An 8,302-nucleotide genomic window follows, 5' to 3' on the forward strand; every position below is an offset into this window, starting at 1 on the left:
AAAAAAAATATATATGACCAACGCATATACAGATTTAGACGAAGCCTATAAGTGGACAAATTCAACAAGACTGTTTGCTTCTATCCACACCGACATTCTCAAAATCGGCAGAACAGAAAAGAAAGTGTTGCCAATACATATGTTAAATCGATATTCAAGACACAATAGCGGCATTTTCTCAATATGTTTATTTGACACCCGCATTCCATTTTTCTCCGATTCATTTAAGTCGAAATTTTTTCCATTTGCCGTTTTCAACAAAATATAAATATCACACAACGATAACTACATTTTCACTGTCAAACTGTCAACAATACTAAAGGTTAATATGATTTGAAAAAGGAAACAAGCACGATGAACGCATTTAAAAACACCGCACCGCGCGCACCAATAAAACGAACACCCCAAAACGAAACGAAACAACAAAAAAAAAAAAAACAAAACAAATATTATGTACAATACCGTCATTGATTTTACCTCTGGCTTATCATTCGGTTTCCTTTCAATCGAAAAGAAAAACAAACACCAAACATCATTGGATAAACATATTCATACAATCATGCAGTCATATATAAACACACGCACACTGATGGAATGGCATAATCGAAATCAAACCAAAGTTTAAAAGGTATCGAAAACTAATAACACTGATTTTGTGTTTGCTTTTCTCCGTAGTCCGTACCATATATTTCGAATGATTCCACTCGAAAAAATCAAGTCAACTATTTAACAGCACGAATTGGATCGATCCGGGGACGTTTAATATTTTTTTATTTTTTTCGTTCGTTCGTTTTCTTTTCTTGATTCTTCATCTTTGTTTGTTCGAAATGGAGCGCTTGGTCAGAGAATAGGTAAATTTCATTTAATATTTTTGTAAATCGATCACGAAACATTTCATTGCGAACCCAAACCGTTGATGTGTGATTGTGTATATTTATTAGCCTTTATTTTTGTTGCTTCTTTCTCTCAGTCAATCAAAATTTTTCCCATTGCTTCGCAACTGCATACGTTAGAAATATGATTCTGGACATATTTTTTTTTTCTTCAACTGAGAGTATGACAGCACATGCCATGCCATTGAAAGAAAGTTTGTGAGTAAGAGTAAGACCGTTTGATCGAGAAACAAATATATATATCGAAAATTGGGTTTTCAAATTATCCGAGAGATGTTAAGATGATATGATTTTCGGAAGTAAAACAAAAACACAATCCAAACACCACATAAAACATGGCAATAGCAAAAAACAGCACAAAAATAACATCAACAGCAATGGAACAGCAACAGCAACCGTAAAGGAAACGAATAAAAATAAATATGTTAAAAGAATAATACAAAAGGGTCAATTTGTATTCGCCAGCGCTTCAAATGTCGTGACATGACAGGTTTCATCGCGCCGTCAATCGTGAAAAAGAGGAAAATCGGACAAATAAACCATAAAAACTGTCTATGTCCCATCAAGAAAAAGTCAATGAAAGCGAAATACGTAAAACCAACCGACGAGAAATAAATTGCAATAAAAAAAACGAAATGAATAAAAAAAAAGCACACGAAGAGATAGAGAAGGAACGAACCAAGAGTGAGAGAGGCAGCGGGATAGAAAAAAAAACAATCAGGAAGAATTGGAATGAAAACGAATCAAATCAAATGAAATAAAATTGAAGTGCATGCAAAATATTTTGTATATTCAAGTGCAAGGCATGGCATAACTTGCGAGAGAGAGCATTGGTTAATGAAATTTTCTGTCTCGGACGGGTTTTTCGTTTTGGATAAAAATCAATGATTGACACTATTGTACAATTATTATTCGCCAGCACAATTTGAATGCAATCTAATTTTTTTTTTGTTCCTTTTGTCCATCATTTTGTCAATCAATCAAAGAAAAATACGCCGAGAGTGTTTAAATTCATTTTATGGATGAGCAAAAAAATTCTATGGAATTTTTATCTCATTCACCCAATCTATATACATCTGTATACGATTAAAATTCAATATAAACAAATAAATAATTGATGCATTTCAATTGGTAGAAAACTGGTCAATTTGTCGGGGGAAATTATTAATAGCACGATTGAATGAAATTCGATTGGTTTTTGTTTGTGTTTTTATATATGTATCAATTCAATTAGATATCTTATTGACCCGAAAATACATAAATCATATGGTATCGACATACCACAAACTCTGACGCCCTTCTATGCACTTGTGGAACCCATGTACCAAGAACCGAATGAGAGCTAAATAAAGATGTGTGTGTGCGTGAGAGAGAGAGAGAGAGAGAGAGAGAGAGAAAGAGATGGCAACAAAGTGATTGTTGTTGTTTCGGTTGTCATTGTGTCGTTGCCATTTAGTCATCTATACTGACATCTGATCCACTCTTGTGATACGGCACGGAATGCACGTCTCTAGCTATTCTCATCCCCCTTTGTGTGTCTCAATTGAAAACTGAAATGGAAGGCAGGGAAAAAGGTCGCTAAATTTGTGTGTGTGCGACAGAGTGAGATCATTTGATGTGGAAACTGATAAAATTTATAGTTTTACCATACATGATGTAGTCCAATACACTCGTTCTCGATAAATATTCGAATGATGAGACGGAAAGCGAGAGAGAGAGAGGTTGGATAGGAAACAGAGAGGGAAAGATTGTAAATTCTGGTTGATGAATGATATTCGGAAGCCACGGCAAACGTATCGTTTAAACGATTCCATACATAAATAATGTGCGCGTGTGATTTTTCATCGCCTGCCGTATTTGTCATACACATTTAAACCCACAAAAATCTATTGAATGGAATGAACAGACAATTGCAGAATTTATTATGCATAAATCTGTATCACTCGCTGTCGACTTATATAAATCTGTATAGAATGCGATTTGGTGGTGGTGGTTATTTTATTGGTGGTTGATGGAATACGCACCATGAGCATTCAAATGCAATTGAGTGTCAGTTGCATGTATACATTCAATATTCGAAATCAGGCATTTTTTTATTTCTCAAACATTCCCAAATCGAAACTGAGTACACCGAAATTTCGGCGTGGAATATTTTAAAGAAGTGTGTGTGCGTGCGATAATTTCAAATACATATGATTCGCTTGATGATGCGTAGCATTGAACGACACATTTTTCGAGTGTGTCATACATTATAGACATATCATTGTATGTCACTAGTATCAGCATTCAGCATTGCCCAAGTATAGTCGGGCTATATTTGTTCTATTCGGATTATTGTGCCCCATAATGGAATCAATTTCAGATTTTGATTCAACTTCGAGTTGTGTATCTGAAATATTAAATAACCGAATCAAATTGCTTTGTACCAATGTACGTTCCATCTATTTTTTCTATCTTGTATTGTTTTTTTTTTCATCGTTTCTTTTTCGACTGTGTTACAAACTTGTCTGTTTATCATTACAAGGGGAAAAAAAATCTACGGACAAGTTATATGCCCTGTCCAAATAGATGTAATAATGCACAGATACACACTCAAACATTTCAATTGCATAAATCTATTCAAATAGTGAATTGATTTCGGATTCCTGTTTCGACTATTTTTCTTTAATTCTCTTGCTCTTTTTTTTCGTTCGATTTATTTTATGGGCGCTCAAATACGACTAACACACATCAATATCAATTATCACTTTGATATGCACATAAGTAACTAATGTCAAACAGTAAAAATGAACGATTTAGGCGGTGAAAAAAATTCCATCTTCCTAAAGAGACACTATCATCGATGGTGTCATATAAATAGTTGTCGTAACACGCAACATTTGGATTTTGTTGCTGCCACATCGGCCAATCAACAAACATGTATTCATAATTCCGATGTTTAATTTCATACAAATCATATCAGTGCTGTAACCAAGTTGAAAAGATACCGACGGCGAACATAAAACCATTATTACATCAAATGTGTCATAAAATAACTCATTGTCTTTCAGTCTTAGTGCCTTCTGTCTATGAATTTTGAGCTCGCACCTCAATGTTCTACTTTAAAAAAAAAAAAATAATAATCACTTTTATTGAACATAAGCCGTTCGCTGGTAAAAAGTCTTTCGGCTTGAGACCCAAAGAAATAACGAAAATAAATGTATAGGCGGCAAATGCATGGATCATAATTCAATCATAACCATTTCAGATTTTAAGCCAAAAAACCAGACTCAATTCGACAGTTAATTACCATTATCATTTTAACATTTAATTCAATCACAAAGATAAACAGAAAAAAAAAATAGTTTTCATTCTTATTCGGTGAAAAAGATGTGAAGCATATTGATTTCGGAATGTTTTAAATTTCCAGTGATTTTGATTCTAAAAATAATTTCAAATGCGATTCTAACCGCTTTTCTTTCCCACTTTTTATTATTCGTTTCAATTTTTTGAAAAGCAAAGAAATTTCGTCTTTTTTTCTCTCGTAATAACACAAGTATCCATGTGTTACCATATACACATTGAACGAAATTCTCCCTGACTTATTAACTAGCGTATATTTTGTTAGAATAACATACATGTACTTCGCATCCTTTCAAGTTGCGTTTTGATTTCACAGGCAGTGTATGTTGTCACAAAATAAACTCAACCAATCTGCTGCAATATGTCGTTCTGAATCACCCCAAAAAAAGTGGATCGAGTATCAATTATTGGCTTGTTTATGTTTTATATGTCACTTGTTCCAGTCAAGAATATTTCTTTTTTTTTATTCTTTTTCAATATTTTCACTCAATGACGTGTTTTATCAACATATATATTTTTTTTCTCATAACATCAAAAGCGTTAACACTCGACATTTATTTTTGTTTTCACAATATTTCCCACTTGAAATCAATTACACTAAAATCAATTGATTGAGCGCTCGATCACTGGCTTCTCGATATAACAGTTGCAATCGTTTTTTCTTTCTTTCTTGCTCAAACTCAATTTTTCATATTCATATTTTATGGTGTTTATAATTTTTTTTACTTTTGTTGGTCTGATCGCAGTGTTGCTTTAATAATTTTCCGGTTTTTAATTTATGGCAAACAAAATGAAAAAATGTAAATATTCTGAGAATATGTCAAAAACGTGACAAAGAAGCTGAATACTTTGCTCTCTTGTTCATCGAAAATGATATTAAATGGATCTTTAACATAACTATAAATTCACAATTCGATTTTTATCGTAATTTTGCGCGTTCTTTTCGTTCTTAAACATTTGTATCTGCTTCAACTTGATTTTTGGTCATCTTTTTATTTCTCGCTTGAATTTTTATTTCTATTTCGGTTTCACTCAATGTCGTATCGGAAACAAATGAATTTTTTTTTTAAAGAAGCACACTGTGGAGCCAATGTTGGTGAAATGAAAACTTATGAAATTTGCATTAATTCACAATTAATTTGGAATTCGATCGAAAAAATTTAGCGATAATAGAAAAAAAATTGCCGTTCGATTTTTTTCTTTCATTCCACTCTCTGTTAATCAACACGAATATTTGTTTGTGGTTGTGATTTTGATTCGTTCGGTATTTACTTTGATTTACACTTGAAAGTCATTCATATTGTAGATGTCCGAAGTTTTTTTTCTTCTCTCGTCTCTTTTCACATTCATTAGCAGAACAAAAATCAAAAAAAAAAATCACAGTCGTAAACAAGCACTTAATGGTGTTGGCTGTGTTATCATTTGTCAAACGGATATTTCACATAAATGCTATTTTGCTTAATTTGGAATTTGTTTAATTTTTGTTGTTGTTTAATAATTTCAGCATTTATTTTCGCAGCGATCGAAGCTCAAACGGTGAGAAAAACACAAAAGAAGCCAGTGTTAAAATTCATTTTCCATAATCGGTTAAAGCAAGTTTCATCAATGTATGTGTGTGCTTAAAACCGTATTTATATTATTATTTTTTGTTTCGCACTACTTTCATCATTATGCACACACGTAGTGTTTAAAATGCATCCGGAGGGAGCATCCAAAAAGCACACACAAATTTCAAGTGTTCGGTACACAGACACTCTGGGAAAATCCTCATAAATTTCGGCTCAAAGCGAATTTAATTGCCAAAAACTGTAATCACGTTCACTGTGATATTTTAACGGTGGCGCACAGAAATAATAACGACCAAACAACGAAAACAAAACCAAAAAAATTGATAATGGTCGGTATGCGCGAATTTGGTTGGATGAAATGAAAACCACAAAATCACAAATTTTGTTCGTCCATTTAATTAATTCAAATGTTGATGACAAATAAATTTTTGGGTGAAGAATCTTTTTCGCTTTTGTGTGTATATTTTTTGATAATTTATGCGATCGTCACTGGCAGGCAAAAATACAATCACATAAACTGTATTCAAAACAATTTGAATGCGAAGAGCCGTTCTGTTCCGGCTTGCACACAAAACTCCAAATCAAATCGCTCCGGTATAATTTTTTTGTTGTTGCTGTTGTTATTTTTATTCAGCTCATTTATGTCATTCTCAAATATTCAAATAATTTTTTTATTGCAACATCAAAATTAATGTATAGGTTTTCTTTTTTAATGTCAACTTTATGAAATACTTGGAATAGAAGAAAAATGCAATAACTTTTCCACAAAAAGTCTCTCATGTGTTTTCGTTCTTTGTTTTTCTCTTTCTTCACTTCCGCGCGGTAAAATTTTTTTTTGTTCTTACAAACAAACTAACTTACAAACGCTCAAATGGAAGAAGCGATCGCATTTTGTTCGTCTGTTCGTTTTCTATGGTAAATACGAAGAGTAGCGACAAAGCCACCGTTGTATTAGAAGTTCGCGCACATACTAAACAAGCGTAGTAAGAAAATGTTTCACGTTCCTACGACATTCGAGTATTTTTGTGTATATACATGCCGTTGATATCTCTCTCATCCATACCGGTGCCAACGTTTGGAGTTGTAAAAGAGGCACCAACAACAATAACATAGAGGCAACATGCTTGTGGAAGCCGATGCGCAGATATCGAAAGAAAGAAACAAACCAATGCCGTACGCACATCCAGCAGCAGCAGCAACAACAACAACAATATATATTCTCAACACACAGTGCCGAACGTCTTGTTTGCCCCTCCAACACAATTATGGTGAGTATAACGAACGTATGCCGCACTCTGAATACGATGCCTCCTTCAACATTGTGCACATGACTTTTCCTATTTTCCTCATCGCATTCGGTTATTGTTTTTAATGATGAATAACACTTTTTATTTGAAAAACCACAAATTATTATTCAGCATTTTTGCATGGTTTTACGAAATCACACCGAAAAAGTGTTGGTTATTTTTAGTTTTTTTTTTTTTTAATTTCAAGTGCACTCATTAAAATAGAATATTCGTTGAAATAATTAAATTCTAATAATATGTATTAAAATGCATACACATTGAAATGATGTATTGAGCATTCATATATTAATTGTTTTGATTTGTACGGACATTTTAAAAGATATTCAAAATGTTAAAATCGATTTATAAAACATCTACTGAAGACAGGGACACGGTTATTGGCACCATAGGAGCAATGGGCTTGCACTTTCATGAACGATTTAAAATCGAAAAAGGGGAATGCTTAATGGTGGAAAATACTAATCGACTCGAAATGATTACAAAATAAATTATAGTTGCATTTTTTTGATTGTTTATTAACATCATATCAAAACTAATAATCAAGATTTTTGTGAAATAACTTTTTTTTTTACATAAAACATGTAAATTCCGAAGAAAAAAAATAATTGCAGTTAGTTATATTCAAGAAATTTTCATTTGAGCAATGGAATTTTTGATATATTGCTTAAATAAGATTAAACGACAGATTAACAAAGCAATAGTAGCGAAAATATGAATTCCAAATGCATTCAAATTGTAAATAAGTAATGATTGGAAAATGCTACGTAAAAGTGTCAAGCATAAAAGATTTCATATATGCATAATATATATGTGACACCAAAGCATGGGAATCTCTCAATATCGACGTTTCGCTCGGTTTTATATCAAATCTTTTTTCGCTTAGTTTTTTTTTTCGTTTTTGAAAGGGACTCTCAATCACTTCAAAATTCCAATAAAATGATTGTTCAAAATTGGAAACGAAAATAGTGAAACAAAATGTGTGAGTATTTGATGCGATTTGTGAGGGGAATGGATAAAGTGGTAAATATGCGCAGTACATTCGGATGGATAAAAGTATACTGCTACTAATATTCGCAACGAGGATATTCTGCAATAATTTACAATATCCAAAGAATAATCGGGCATATTTTCCATTGACTAATTAAAATTTCTATTGGGATTAAATTCAACGAAAATATGTTTAAAAACAAGT

At 32.5% G+C, this 8,302-nt stretch overlaps 1 protein-coding gene across 1 annotated transcript in view; it reads right to left on the bottom strand.

Moving 5' to 3' along the window:
* The window catches only part of LOC116341666 (neural cell adhesion molecule 2), a 290,370-nt gene extending 283,611 nt beyond the window's left edge, over window positions 1-6,759 (bottom strand). The window contains exon 1 of the mRNA XM_031768909.1: window positions 4,511-6,759. The gene's annotated coding sequence lies outside the window, so the exon portion shown is untranslated. The remainder of the gene's footprint in view (window positions 1-4,510) is intronic.
* Between the last annotated feature and the right edge of the window lie 1,543 nt (window positions 6,760-8,302).

This window comes from Contarinia nasturtii, unplaced genomic scaffold (genome assembly GCF_009176525.2).
Source record: "Contarinia nasturtii isolate CC-2019 unplaced genomic scaffold, AAFC_CNas_1.1 Cnas_scaffold_78, whole genome shotgun sequence".
Taxonomy (NCBI): Eukaryota; Metazoa; Arthropoda; class Insecta; order Diptera; family Cecidomyiidae; genus Contarinia; species Contarinia nasturtii.